At 50.7% G+C, this 16,050-nt stretch overlaps 1 protein-coding gene across 3 annotated transcripts in view; it reads right to left on the bottom strand.

Moving 5' to 3' along the window:
• EMB2771 (E3 ubiquitin ligase) overlaps nucleotides 1-16,050 on the bottom strand; it is a 175,855-nt gene that overhangs the window by 72,132 nt on the left and 87,673 nt on the right. The window lies entirely within an intron of this gene.

Raw genomic sequence — 16,050 nt, 5'->3', positions numbered from 1 at the left:
ACCCTCAGGGCTATCATTGAGGAGGGCAGAGCACATGGGAGGAGGATCTACTGTGGCTTTGTGGATTTCCGCAAGGGCCTTTGACACAGTGCCCAGAGCTAGACTGATGCGTATGCTACAAGACTTGGGGGTTCCATGTGAGCTCATTGGGGTATTATGGCACTTTATGAGACAGTAGTTGGGCGAGTGCGGACTTCAGAGGGTCTCTCCCAGCCAGTACACTCCACTATAGGGGTGAAACAGGGCTGCCCGCTATCTCCGACTCTATTTGGACTATACATTGATGAGATCTCTGATTATATTGGGACACGAGGGGACAGAGGAGCACAGTTGGCCGGCACTTGGATACCTCTGCTCTTATATGCTGATGATATTGTGCTTACAGCAGACTCACCAGAGGGTATGCAGAGGCACTTGGATACTTTACATGCTTATGCACAGGATAGTGGGCTCTCAGTTAACCTTGGTAAGACCAAGGTTATGGTGTTTAACACTACAGCTCAATGGGCCTGGAGATCAGTGCCTATTTTCACATATGGACAGGAGACAGTGGAGTATGTTGACTCATACACATCTTGGAGTGGTGTTCACTGGGCCCACATTTTCCATGAGGGGGGCAGCAGAGGCCAGACTGACTAGAGGATATGCAGCACTAGGAGGTCTAGAGAGGATGAAACCAATCCCGTCAAGTGGGAAGACTCCGTTGGACACCCACACGCGTAATAGCACAACTTAATACCACAATTTGAAATGGACAACTTAATTACAACTTGAAATTGAAATGAAATGAAATGGATAAATGGACACCAGCACTGGGGCCGGAACGGGCCGACCCCCCCCCTCAATATATGATATATTTATTGGGAGTATTTAACAAATATAATGCTCCATGGGTTCCAAGAACCAGATGATGTCCATGTACATATGAATAAAGTACCAAACAAATAGGCTCGAAGTAGATGCTCGAAGCAGAACGACCACTAGCGTGGTCCAATCTCTACGGTCCTGTGCTTTCACTGGACTCCGCGGAGAGCGCCAACTGGTGTTCCAAGACCATGCACAAACAGGCGCTCTCGTACTAATGCCTGGCTCTCCCGATCTCAGCACCTTTGGACCAAGATTCTCCAATAGCTTGGACTACCCGGCACCGAACGCGTGTTGGCCGTAAAGGGAGTCAAGAATCCCTTATCAGATTTATCACAAAATACTTTACTTAAATCTGAAATTCACTTACTTGTGGATAGTAGCTGGAGGACCAATACCCGAGGTATCTGTAGCTACTTGAGTGGGACACCAGATGTAGCCACTTGAAGAAGGAAGACGCCGCCTATGGAAAGGAAGTGCAACCACCTCTTGTGCCGGAGGAACGACATAAAACATAAATCCTGGTCTTCCTATGGAGTGACAGTCCCATAGGTAAGACACAGTTCCAGGCACGAGTCTCCCTATGGAGTGACAGTCCCATAGGCAAGACACGGCACGAATACTGGTTCTTCCATGGCGTGACAATCCCATGGATAGAACACAGTTCAGGTCACGGGTGGCACCAGTCTGGCTCCCGTCCATACGACACCTTCCTGCTAACACACGGGTGGCACCAGTCTGGCTCCCGTCCATGTCAGCAAAATACTGGCCTCTTCACATGAGACACTGGCCTGGCCTCAAGTGACCGAGACACGAAAACTGGAGATGGACCAAATCGTCGGCCAATTGGTGACATCCCCCCATGCTTCTAAAGAGTTGTCCTCAACTGAAAAGCCTCAAGATATGCCTGCAACAACTCTGGGTAATCAACAAAATAGTCCTCATTTACCCCACTTGGCATCAATAGGCAAATAATTCTTAAACGTCACAAGGTATCTCCTAGAAAGCTTTCCTGCAAGTAGCTTTCTCTCCTTGTGAAAAACAATCTGTTCTGGCTGGAGGATCTCCTCAAACTCTTCAATCTCTGGTGGATCTTTTGTGACGGGCTTATCAGGGTCTGGCCCCACATATTTCCGAAATATACTCACATGAAAAGCATTGTGAATCTTCCAATGACTAGGTAAGGCAAGCCTGTAGGACACTTCATTGATCTTCTGAATCACCTTGAAGGGTCCATAATAGCGAGGATCTCGTCCTGGCCTCTTCTGAAGCCTAGCTTTCTCAAATTTTAGCAAAACCCAATCACCTTCTTTGACTTCCATGTCCCTTCTATGCTTGTCAGCAGCCATTTTATGCTTATCCTGAGATCTTGCAATGGCTGTCCGTACCTGACCAAAGGCTACATCCAAGTCACGAACATATTCATCAGCTGCAAAAATCTCATCCTTTGTACGAAGGATGGGTGGCAATACCACTCTGCCATAAATAATCTCAAACGGAGCCTTTCCCGTGGAGGCATGGATAGTATTGTTGTAGGCAAACTCAACAAGTGGAAGATACTTCTCCCATGCAGTCTTTTGATTTGCCACATAACATTTCAACAAATCCAACACGGCTGAATTTGCAGCTTCACTTTGGCCATCCGTTTGTGGATGATAAGCTGATGAAAACTCAAGTTTAGTACCCATATTATCAAATAAAGCCCTCCAAAAGAGGCTCGTAGTCACAAAACAACGTTTCGGCTCGCTGAAGCTCCCGCCTCCCTCCCTGCTCGCGTTGCCTGCACATCTGCGCCCTTCGCCTCCCTGCTTGCTCGCCCCCTCGCCTCCCCTTGCTCCTCGCGCCTCCCCTTGCCCCCCCGCCTGCCTTCGCTGCTGCGCCCCCTCCCTCACTGCATTGCCCGCCGCCCCTCCATTAGCTCCCCCCCTGCCAGCCTTCGCTGTTGCGCCCCCTCCCTAGCTACTCTCCCCGCCGCCCTTCCTCACCTTCGCGCCCCCCCCCCCTTCCTTCGCGCCCTCCTCCCCTCAGCAGCGCCCCGTCCCCCCCCTTCGCCAACTCGCTCTCCACCCCTCCCTCTTGCGCGCAGCCCCCCCCCCAGGGTTTCTCCTTCGCCTTCCCCCCCCCTCCTTTTTCTTGCCGCCCCCCAGGGGGTTTTGTTTTCCTTTTTTTCTCTGTCTTCCGCCTCTCTGTGTGCAGCTCGTTTCTAGCAGGATCTTCACCTTCGCCTCGCCTTCGCCGTAGCTTCAGACTCTGATGGAGGCTCCTCCTGCCCCACCTCAGAGGGACTCATCCGCAGCCCCCTCGCCCGCCCCTGAGGACACCCCCATCACGCTTTCTCTTTCGCCAGAAGAGGAAGCGAGCCTCACCGCACAGGTGGAACGCCTCCAGGCTCATTCCACCATCTGCCGTAAAGTCGGCACTCGCCCCAGCAGAGGGGAGATCCGGGATCTTCTTCAGGCCCGCCTTCTTGCAGATGTGGGCAAGATCCTGGACGTACAGCTACTGGGCCGTGGACATTACCAGATCGAGTTCGAGGCCGCCCAGAGCGTTGCCAAGGTCCTTGCCATCAGTCCCCTTGACATCAGGGGTGCTCGGGCTTTCTTCAGACCTTGGCAGCATGGATTTGACCCAGCAGCGGCGGAGCAGGGAGAGCGCCTTTTCCATGTTACAGTTTGCTTCCCTGGACTCCGCTGGGAGTATCTTCCACTCCTCTCTAGGCTAGGAGCATTGGTGGGCTCGGTACTAGAGACTGGCCCCTCAGCAGCTTCAGTGGTGGCCAGAGCAGCTGGGCTACCTTCGGTCAGAGTGTTGGTGTCTGACATCTCTTCCCTTCCTAAGGTCATTCAGCTACCTAGGATAGGGGGGGGGATGGATAGATCAGAGAGTGGAGTGCTCGGGGCTCCCGAATCAGTGCTTCATTTGCAGGCAGGTCGGCCATCTGGCCAAGGCCTGCCCTCGCAGGAGACCCCGACCCTCACCACAGCAACAGGCCACTGATGGCCCGCCCACAAATGCGGCTCGACAGGCTGCCTCCGGGACACCTGCTAAGGCCATAGAGACCTCGGAGTGGCAGCCTGGACAGGGGCGCCGCCGAGGGAGACAACCACAGCAGCACGCCCAGAGACCGCTGCAGCAGCAGCCACAGTCTCAGCCTCACTGGGTTCCCGTGAGAAACAGCTTTTCTCCCCTCCAAGAGGAGACCCCCGCGGCGACGACTGAGGACCAGGAGATGCCAGCACCCCCTCTTTCACCCCCCCCAACCCCCGTCCCCTCCCACCGCCTTGCTTCCACCATCGCCTCCTCCCGTCCCCGCTCCGGTTTCGGCAGCAGCTCCCTCTCCACCCCCCTCGCCCCCCACTCCCCCCCCTCCGCCCGCCTCACCTTCCCGGGAGGCCCTGGCAGTCCCCTAGCGTTCACCTGCAGTCCGGAGGGCGCTGAGCACCGACCTCGCTCGAGCATCACAGAGGAGACTTACCATGCCGATTCGGGCTTCACGGATTTCATCTATCCGCAGACGGCTGAGTCACCTCGGCATTAGACAGCGCTCGGAGGCTTTTGATTACGCCTTCACACGGCTTTTTGGAGCTGAGGGCCCCCATGAGCCAGCACCCATCCGAGTTCATGTAGTGATACCTCCGGCCCGCGGGGAGGAGGCACTAGATTCAGCGGTGGCCTTCTCGTTCCCTCTATGTGGCCCTTGCGAGCGGGAGTGGACTCTAGAGCTCGCTCTCAGCACTTTGAAGACTCAGGCAGTTGAGTTTTCTCATCATATGAGCGATCTGGAGGTGACAGATGTGATAGGCCGACTATGGGAGTTGGCTCATTTTTTCTTGGATCCTGGGAGTGTGGATACCTCAGGGATTCGTCATTTGGTCATTCGCATAGTGGCAGACTTAGCACGCGACCCTGGATATGTGTGTATACACGAGGTTGCTCTGTCAGAGCGGGAGGCAGTCGCCATGGGCCACAGCCAACTAACGCCTGATCCGTGATTCTTGCAGTACACCGGGTGGGCAGATTCGCAGCCGCTCGGATGGGGACTACTCTCCATCCAAGCCGCTTGCAAAGGCCCGCCGTACGGCTGAGACAGCATCCACCTCAGCAGGGCATCCATGAGGATCATCTCATGGAATGTACAGGGCCTTGGCGGAGCACATTTTATACGCTATCGTGGTTGCTTGAGGCAGGAGCTTCAGAGATGCCTGGTTGGTGGCAGCATTGATATTTTGATGATGCAAGAGCACCACTTGGGTGAGAGCAGGATCCAGAGATACGGTTCGATGATGCCTAGTAGATGGGACACTTTTTGGTCTGCAAGGTTTGGTCCTTTGGGTGGACAGGGAGGAGTATGCATGGTCATTGCAGATGTATGGCGGCAGGCCATTGTGGATCGAGGGATCATTGTGCCTGGTAGAGCACAGTATGTCATTCTGAGGATGCATGATGAGCTATTGGGCGTGCTCAACGTCTATGCGCCCAATCATGCTAGTGCCAGAGCAGAGTTCTGGACCCAGGTAACGGATGCATTGCCAGAGGCCACACATTGGTGTGTCGGGGGAGACTTCAACATGCTTGAGGACCCGGCCGATAGGGTGGGAGGCAGTCATGTGCACGGCACGGAGCTTGCAGCTTGGGACCGGTTTTGCATGTCACTGAGGATCACTGATGCATGGCAGCATGGGGCTTTCTCCAGGTCTCGGGACAGTCTTAGTTTCTCTCGGTCGAATCGCCGGCAAGGAGGGACTAATCTATCACGGATTGATTGCTTTTATGTGGGCGACTGGTTAGGGGAGCGAGGAGGCTCCGTCGGTATTCTCACTGGCACCTCATTTTCGGATCATGCGCTAGTTATCTTGACATTGGAGGAGAGGACACAGGAGCCCAGCTTGCAGTTGAGGATCCCAGAGAGGGTACTTACAGATCCCAGTCTCGCTGAGGACATTGAGAGGATCTGGCATGATAGTCAGGGCTCTGACCAGGATGCAGCGGGCCAGTGTGCCCAGGGACTCATCGAGCTTAGCTCTTTTCTGCACGCTGCAGCTTTGACACGGCTGGGAGAGATTCGTGAGCGGGAGCATCGGCTGAGACGCAGCCTTGCTTTGCTACAGCGCCTTCAGGAGCAGCAGCCTGCATGTGAGTGGGTGGCATCCCAGCTGAGCCAGGCACGCCAGGAGGTTAGAGAGGCAGAGGAGCAGAGACATGAGTTTTACTATCGTCGTCAGGCCTCTCAGTGGACGCAGCTTGGTGATAGAGTGACTGGAGAGTTTTTTGAGATCACTGGACCCCACCATGCACGAGCAGGAGTCCGTCAACTTGGTAGACCGGATGGATCGGTAGCTACTGAGCACGGGGAGATCAGAGCCATTGCCACTGCTTTCTATAGAGACCTGCTTTCAGCGGAGCCAGCCACTGAGGATCGAGATGCTTGCAGACAGACTGTGTGGGCCCATGTGCAGAGGAAGGTCACAGACCGTATGCGTACAGTTCTAGGTACGTCTCTGTCAGAGATTGAGCTTGCCGAGGCCTTGAGGGTCCTGCCGCGACATAGTTGCCCAGGGGAGGACGGACTGACGCCGGCCTTTTTTATGCGCTTTTGGGACCTTTTGGGGCCAGGCCTCCGCAGGGGCTTTCAGTATGTTTTGGACACTGGGGTGATGCCACAGAGCTTTTCAGAGGGCTTGATCTATCTTATCCCCAAGGGGGAGGGAGTATCAGATGATATTCGGTATTGGAGGCCTATTACGATCCTCAATACTGTCTACAAGGTCTTAGCAAAGGCCTTGAGTTTGAGGATCCAGCCCTTCCTGGGGGAGTTGAGGATCCAGCCCTTCCTGGGGGAGTTGATTCATGCTACTCAGACAGGATTTGTCAAGGAGCGCAGTATCCTTGACAACATCTTTACTTTCTGGGAGACGACGGCCCGAGCTAGATTTCTTGGCGAGGACTTGGTCGTATAGAGTAGATTGGGGTTTCTTAGAGGGCACTATGCTTCGCCTGGGCTTTGAGCCAAGATGGATCAGAGGGGTGGCAGATCTGTATTCCATAGCTCGCAGCCAGGTGTTGATTGCAGGAGGACGGGGGCCGAGTTTTGAGCTGACCAGATCAGTCCGTCTCAAGGGTGTCCCCTCGCCCCTTTTCTTTTTCTCTTCTTTGCGGAGGCTATGAGCATGTATTTGACGGCAGAGGAAGTTGGTTTGAGAGGACTCCAGCTCCCAGTCCGGGGGAAGGACCTGCTCGATGCTGAGTTTGCAGACGACACGGGCTTATTTTTGCATGGCCAAGAGGCCAATCTTCTTCGGGCAGGGCAGTCGCTCCAGGTTTTTAGTGCAGCTTCAGGAGCATTGATCAATTGGTGCAAGACAGTGGCCTTTTGGATCAGTAGTGCTCCCACTCCGGCATGGAGCCCGGACCCCGGTTTTAGATGGATTCCTCCAGGCACAGCAGTGCGGTATTTGGGATGCCAGATTGGACTAGATTTGTCACCTGAGCAGCAGATTGCCCCTCTTCTTCTGAGCATTCGGAAGAAGCTTTTGTATTGGAGTACAGCTCGACTATCCTTGACTGGGAGGGTGGTGGTGGAAAATCAGGTGCTGTTAGCGACCATGTGGTACATTACGTCTTGCTGGATCTTCTCGAGCTCTTGCATCAGCCAGGTACAGAGGCTGATCAGGAACTTTCTGTGGTCTGGGCGGGACGGTCAGCCAGCCCGGGCAAAGGTTGCATGGGCAGTTATTACACTTCCGCTGGCTCAGGGAGGTTTGGGCATTATAGATCCAGTCGATCAGAGTAGAGCCTTATTGGGGAAGCTTATTGTTCAGGAGTTGCTTCCAGGCGCTGAGCCTTGGAAAGAGCTCCTCTTGCAACGGCTGCAGGCTCGGGCGCCCCCAGCAGGGGGCACTTGGGCACCAAAGATTCCTTGGATCTTCATAGAGATGAGGAGGACAGGCCTCAATAGAGGATGGGAGGACAGATTTGCTTTGAGTATCCTGAGAGCTTGGGAGCTGCTGAGACCGGGGCTCTCTCAGCGACCACCTCCTTGTGTTGAGGAGCGGGCCAGACAGCCGCTCATCTGGAGCCCAGCGGTTCGCACAGAGCAGGGTCATATGCTGGGTTCTCGGCCTCGTCTAGCCTAGGGACCTTTAGCGGCAGGCCCAGCACGTAGTTTTGGAGACTGGCAGGCCTTCTACAATCTCCCAGAGGAGATCCAAGTGGAGAGACTGAGTCACTTCAGAGGGGGGTTGATTATGCGGGATGATATTCAGGAGGCACTCACAGAGGAGTGGTTCACGCCTCTCGAGCCAGTGGCCCCACGGTGGATGGGAGCCTTTACACAGTTGGAGATCCTGATTGCTCTGTCAGAGCTTGCACTGAGGATGGCAGATGCCTCTACTATGAGATTCAGGATGAGGGCAGACTTCAGAGAGTGGAGGTGGAGTCGCCTTTGGTTGCAGAGTGCACCTTTCAGAGGATACGGGTAGTGGCCGCCGCTTCTCGGAAGTGGCATATTGACCCCGATCCTATTGATGTGCTCCCGGATTGGCGCATATGGGCATATGCAGCGCGCCCCTTGGCCCGGCTACAGTGGGACCCCAGGGAGTACGAGTGGCATGATCCTTATGCATCCCTTGAGGCCACAGGGATTACCTTTTTCCAGTATACTGTTCGGCTGGGGCGGCATATTTTGACGGCGAGGACGACGGTCTCTCCAGCGGCAGCGAGGCATTGGCGGCTACAGGGACTCTCACAGGAGTTCCTGGAGGATTTTTGGGCTCGGCTCTAGGCTAGTCAACAGGCCCGCAGAATCTCGACTTTCCAAGGGCCGGTCGCCCACAGGGGCTCAGCAGTTGGCACTTGGCTTGTTTACAGCGGTCTTCCGGCGGCCTACGTCCGATGCGGCCACCCTATGGAGACACAGAGACATTGCCTTTGGGATTGCCCTCAGGCGCAGCAGATTTGGCTGCAGATGCTGCGTATTCTGGCTCCCCTCTCTCCAGAGGGTATGTTTACGTGGGGTGCCGCTGCTTAGTCGACTTCGTCAAGGCCTGCTATGCGATGATTAACAGAGAGAGAAGAGATGGGAGGAGAATGAATTGGAGGGGAAAGTCCACAATGGTCCAAATAGCATCATTCCCAAACTAGGATCTAGGCAAGTCCATAATAAAATCCATAGTAAGGCAATGGTTGAAGCAAACCTGGAGGGTTTTGCCTGTCAAATTTCACCTTTTGGCAAGTAATACATGCACGTACATAAGCCTCAATGTCTTCACGCATGCTTGGCCAAAAGAAATATCTCTGAATCATGCGTGTAGTAGGCATGATACCTCTATGACCAGCATAAGGTGGAACGTGACATTCGTCCATAACCTTTGGACGCAAATCCTTCATCACACATAGACAATTATCCTTCATAAGATAACCCTCGTTGATAACATAAGCGGCATGTGTATGACCAGCCATCAAATCAGTCCATATATGGTAAAAATCAGCATCCAAATGATACAAATCTCGCATAGCAGATAGGTCGCCATGAGAGGCCACTGAGACTGCAACTATATAAGGCCTCCTGGATAGTGCATCGGCCACTACAATTTTCTTTCCTAGAGTATGCACAATCTGAAAATGAAACATGGAAAGAAAGTTTGCCATTCTCATCTGCTTCTCCAAAAGCTTTGTTTGAGATAGAAAGTATCTCAAGCTTTGATGATCTGTCTTGACTACAAATTCAGCCCCAAGAAGATAATGTTTCCATATCTTTAAGGTGTGAATTACAGCCAAGAGCTCTTTCTCATAGATATCCATATGAAGCTCAGCATCATGCAAACGACGGCTCTCGTATGCAACTGCATGCCCTTCTTGATTTAGGACAGCTCCAATACAATCACCACAAGCATCACATTCAACTACGAATGACTTGTGCAATTCAGGAAAAATTAATACTGGACCACATATAATAGCATGCTTGAGCTGCAAGAAAGCATCCTGTTCTGTTGAAGTCCATTTGAAAGTGATTTTCTTCTTTGTGAGATCATGTAGAGGAGTGGCTATCATAGCAAAATGCTTTATGAAACGCCTATAATACGAACATAATCCCAAAAAACTACGTACTTGATGTACGTTTTGCAATTCGGGCCAATTCCGAATGGTCTCTATCTTTGCAGGATCCATTGTTACTCCTTCTCTGGATACAATATGACCCAGATAATGAATCTGTGAAAGGAAAAACTCACTTTTCTTGGCATTAATGAACAGTTTATGCCGCCGCAACTCTTCAAACACTGTGACCAAATGAGTTCTGTGTTCCTGCTCATTCTTGGAGAAAACCAAGATATCATCAAAGAATACTCCCGTGAACTTGCGATGGGGTCGGAATATCCTATCCATCATACGATTAAACGTAGCAGGAGCATTGGTGAGACCAAAAGGCATTACCAAAAATTCATATAATCCAAAGGCTGTCCTGAATGCAGTCTTATGGACATCTTGTGGTACCACACGTATTTAGTGATAACCACTCTTCAAATCAAGTCAGCTAAAACAAGCCGAACCATCAAGCTTATCCAAGATATCGTCAATACGCGGAATTGGGAATCTGTTCTTGATGGTAAGCTTATTTAAAGCTCTATAGTCCACACACATACGGAATGATCCGTCCTTCTTTTGAACAAGAAGCACAGGAGAGCAGTAAGGTGAGGAACTGGGTTGAACCAAACCTTGATCTAAAAGCTCATTTACCTGCTTCATGATCTCTTCTTGTTGTGCAGCACTCACTCGGTATGCGGGTTTGTTAGGAGGAGAACTACCTGGCACAAGATCTATATGATGATCTTCGGGCCTTTGGGGAGGTAATTCACCTGGCAATGAATCAACAAAACAGTTGTTGAATGCATGAAGAAAATTCAGCCTATCATTAGTCATAGCATCCACATTTTGATGATTTGGTACAAGGCTATCACGAACAAAAACCAAGTACGCAGAAAGACTCTTTTTAATTGCTTTATTAATTTGGATGTGTGATACAAGTGGGATGGAATCCCCTTCTTTGCCGGCATCAATAAAATGCATGCGGCCTTTATGCATAAAAGAAATCATATTGGACTTGTAGTCTTTGCGGGGCTCAAGCCTATGGTGCCGCAACTTGCCCAACAATACATCACATTCATTTAATGGAGCAACTAGGAAATGTTCATTATCAAGGTAGCCCTGGATATGGATGCGCAAATTCCCTATCAATGGGGTAACCTACACCTCTTTACCAATAAATGCAGCTTCAGCTTCAATCTGAGGTCCCATATTCTCAACCTCAATACCCAATGCAGTTGCCGTTTGCATGGAGATGAAGCTATCGGTTGCACAGTCATCAAACATGAATAAGGCAGGCTGATCCTTGATTTGCCCCCAAGCCTTGCATACCATACCATACGCTCTTTTGCATCATGACTTGTATTTCCGTGCACATCAGGAACTGCATGAACATTAGTCTTGGTCTGCTTGTCCTCATGCTTTGGTTTGCGATCTGGGCATTGTCGAAATATATGGTCTTTGCTACCACAAGAAAAGCATTTTCCATCCTTGGCATATTGCTCTCTTTGCTCCGGGGTTAAGCCGAATTTGTTCTTCCTTGGGCCCTGATCTTTCGATGTGTTATTTTCAACTTTACCACCCTTGTAGGTCTCCCGGAAGTTCTTTTTAGGTGGCTGTCCACCCTTTTGCAAATTTGGGACAGCCTTGCCTTGTCTTTCCCCTTTGAACCTCCTTGATCATGTTTAATCTTGAGCACCAATTGCTCCGTAGCAAGAGCAAAAGCTGTGAGCTGTTGCAAAGTATGTTTCGGGTGCAATTCAATGCCCGAACGATATGCTGGTTGCAGTCCAGAGCGAAACTTCCTCTTTCTTTCATCCTCAGTGATTTGCATAAAGGGAGTTACTTGTGGATAGTAGTTGGAGGACCAATACCCGAGGTATCTGTCGTTCCCTCCCCTGTCCCCGTTCCCTACTTATGGAAGTCCCCCGTCCCGTCCCCGTCCCCGTCCCCGTCCCCCGTCACCGTCCCCCGTCCCTTGTGACTATGCTCTTGAAGATGGGGACTGCACATGGGCTGACCATTTTAAATGGCCGAGAGAGGTATCCACTTGCCAGTGGCTTTACTTGCTTTCCACACAGACATGGGGCCAGCACAATGGATTATGTTTTCGCCTCGCCAGCCTTCATCCTGAGTATCCAGGATTTTGCGATTGGCCCCAGGCCCATCTGAGTTACAGTGGATCATGCACTTCTCTCATTTACGGTGGATTTCAACTACAGTACCCGCCAGGTTGGGCAGTCCTCCTATCACAGGAGATATACCTTCTAAAGAGAGACTCATAGAGTATACACTGCAGAGATCTACAGCTTGTTGAGTGCAGAGGATCCATAGAGGCCAATAGCAGAGCTTACACAGATCCTAACAGAAGCTTTACATACTTATTGGGGACAGGTTTGCAACCAGCCTACTCCGAGCATGGGATCATCTCAAGCCGGCCCTTCAACAATCAGCTCTGGTAGCCTCGAAGGAGCATCTTCGGCAGCCCTTGATCTAGAACCCCCTCATCCATTTACCCAGTGGTCACATGTTGGAGGCCTGACCTCATGTATCATGGGGAGCGTTGAGCATATGACCTGCCAAGTCCCTTCGAGATTGGCTTGCATTCAGAGAGCTTCCCCTGGAGGCTTAGGAGACAGGCTTGGCTGGGATCTGGGCATGTTTACTAGGCATGATATTCTCTTGGCACTCCGTCGCACAGATGAGAGTTGTGCTTTGCTTACTTTTTCTATTGGACCCCATGGTAGATTAGCGAGATCAGAGCCCCCTCTGGATGATTTCAATGGCTGCACCTTATCGAGGGTGATCGGATTTCAAACACACGAGTGGCACATTAACCCCCACCGGCCAAGGTGGCCAAGCAGAGACTCTAGTGGTTATGGATTTGGGAGAGTCGGCCCCTAACACGCCTCCAATGGGACCCGGGGGAGTGGACTTGGCGTGATCCTGCTGACCACGAGGAGACACTAGGTACCTTGTTCTTCGCATACACAACGCGGCTAGGCAACAAGATTCAAATGGCCAAGATCGAGGGCACCCCAACAGCAACAGCACACTGGCAGTCACCGGGCCTCTCACAAAAGTCTCCCAGATTTTTGGAAGACTGCTTTGGACAGTTTTCGGCCTCCAAAGATCACCCTCTTTCTTTGGCTGCTGGCACACGAGTTTGGTGGTGGACACATGGTTGCCCACTGGTGGTCGACCAATTGCTTGTCCAAGGTGCAGCCACCCTCAGGAGTGTCAACAACGTTCTCTTTGGGATTGCCCGAAGACTTAGCAAGTTTGGCAGCAATTTTTCCACATTTTCACGATGGACAAGCCCTCAACCCGCATCATTTCATGGGGCACTACCGCCTGGGCCACTGAGGATGAGCTAGTCATGGCCTATGAGGAGGAAGGTGGGGGGCTAGCCCTTCAGGTCTCTCACCTTCGCGTTTCGGCAGTATCAGTCACAGCCCCATCCACGGATCATTGGACTCCGGGTTGGGAGATATGTAGCAACATTAAAGCTTGGCACATTGGGTGAGCTAGATGCAAAGAAGCCATCGAAGGCATTTGGCTTGACATCATTCATACCCTCTGTGGCCAGTGGGGGAAGTTACAAGATGGCTCTGACCGCAGGAAGAAGCAACCGGAAGCCTTCTTGAGGCCTGGCCCTTTCCTCACAGATAGAGGTGGTGAGCCCACTTGGCACTACAGACCACCTGTACGAGTATTCCCTCCGCCTCCCCCTATACGAGATAGCCTTCTCCTCATAGAGCGGCCAGCTAGAGGAGAAGAGCATCTTTCTCCACCCCTTGAGTTCTTATCCTCACCCCACTCATGGAGGTGAGTTTGTATCTAGCCCTTCGTTGTTGTATTTAGCCCTTTGTGTCTGTTTTCTATTAACTAATAGAAGGATCTTCTTCCCGGGAAAAAAAAACCCTGAGTGTGTTCCTACATGAAAACCCTCCTTTGTAGTTGTTATGTACTTACTTGGGTCCTGGACACTAATCTACGGATTAGGGATCAAAGCTAGTGGGATTAGGGGGGGCCAGGATTAGGGATTAGTAGGTAGATTCTTGGCCAAGGTTCCTAGATTGATAAAACAAGCTTAACGGCCTTTTATAGCAAGTTAGCTATTTATGGCGTAGTCATCACTATATAAGTGAGAGCTTGGGACATAGTTGTGCGGATGCACCATTGAAGGTCTGGCTTGGACAAAAAGAGCAGACATGCTTATGCCATGCACATGGCGAGTACATAGGTTGGCATGTCGAAGGCCTACGGGGTCACGCTTCGGTGGTATCGGACATCATAGCTAGACATGAGCCTATGGGATGTACAGAAAGCCCTAGCTCGAGGGCAATCAGCCGCGATTGGGAGGTGAGTGAGCCTACTACCTCATGATTTGGTTTAGGACTAACCTTAGCTTTCAGCTATGTTTAGAGCAGATTTTGGGAAGGAGTTGACAGTAGTCCCGAGTGGGTGTTCCCTCGCCCCCATGATGGCTATGGTGGCTGTGGACACAAGTGGTCATCCATTGTGCTTCTGTAGAGAAAAAGTGAAAATTCCATTCAGAAGCTTAAATGTGCTGTTGCCAAGCTAGCCAAGAGAAAGTGCCCAATGTTTCTTTGAGCCCAATGCTTTTATCGTTTACTCTCTGCTGCTAGGGAAGCTTAAAGGGCAGTGGATTAAGGTTCAGAAGCTTTTGGGTAGCATTCTTTTGCTTGAAAAAAAAATGCATGAACCCATCCTTTCCAAAAAAAGAATTTTGGCAATCAAGGTTCTCCTGCATGCTTCCCGCAGTGCTTACACTAATAAGCTTAACAGCAAAAAACATGTCCCAGTGAAAGGGCCATAAACAAATTAGTATTTTGTACAAAGCTGTGCAATCTCAATGCTGAAGGTCAATCTCTATTACCCCAGTAAAGACCCGTTTGTGTGTACACCATTGTGAAGGTTTTGCAAGCAAAAAAAAAAAGTTTGAGCTACGGTTGTTTGCTTCGTTTCTCCATGTACTACACTATGTTCATGAGTTGAATACCCCTTGTAAAGGCAATCTTGTATTGATATGCTCCATGCACATAAGAAAAGGGTGGCAATGAACAGGCGTGGCTTGAACTGCATGGGCATCAGTTCTATGGTGGTCAGGGCTTGACACAACCAGTCGCTGCAGTGTTGAATTACTATCTGTAGGACGAAATGAACAGGCATGGCTTGCGGCATGGGCATCAGGTGTATGGCCAGGGCTTGACACCACCAGTTGCTGCAGCGTTGAATTACCATCTGTAGGGCATGTGGTTGGTAATCCTCTTGTGTATGGCACAAGACCACAAATTAAGGCCAGGCCATATTGCAACCAATCGCCTACCAAAGGCTTTGAATCAATTGGAAACAGATTCATGCATGCCGGATAAGGGTAGTTGTTTTCTAGTGAGTCGTAGACCATGACTCAGAGATAAAAGGCTTTAGACGCAGTGGATGTGCAAATAGAGCCCCCTTTTGTGGATAACATTGATATGCACAAATTATCTGTTGTGTGTAGTTCACTCAAGCTGTGTGCTGATTCTTTTTGGACAGCCATTGTTGTCAAACACATTTTACAGCCGTTCCAATTGTAGGCCACACTATCCACAATAAGTTTGTCATAATGCATTCATATTGTTTTTGTTGGTGATTGATACACATTTACATGGGCACTTTTCTGGTTGGTATTTTTGCACCTATTATGATCAAACAAGAAGCCAATTGATGCAAACATAGGATGTGCCAGATTTGGTTTGGCAGCTTGCTTATTTGCATTGGCTGTCATGCAATTGGAATTCTATTTGGTCACAAAATGATGGCACCAAGAAGGAGCTATGTGGCCCAGGAAACTTTGATAAATGTGTAGTATGCTCCTTGCAGCACGTAACGCACTCCTTCAGCTTGACAACAATTTCTGCAGACATAGCCGCCCCACTGCACCCCCTCCCCCCCAAAAACATAAAAGAAAATAACAGAAGTTTCGTATGCTTTGCACATCAAGCACTTTTCAGCTTGAAAACGGTTTCTTCAGCAATAGCCCCCCACCCCTGCAGCCTCCCAAAGAAAAAAAAAAAACAGAAGGTTCATATCCTATAGTAT

The sequence above is a fragment of the Cibotium barometz genome, chromosome 59 (assembly GCF_041138505.1).
Source record: "Cibotium barometz isolate CiBa-2024 chromosome 59, ASM4113850v1, whole genome shotgun sequence".
NCBI lineage: Eukaryota > Viridiplantae > Streptophyta > Polypodiopsida > Cyatheales > Cibotiaceae > Cibotium > Cibotium barometz.
The sequence above is the reverse complement of the archived record's forward strand: the minus strand, read 5'-3'. Positions and strand labels throughout refer to the sequence as shown.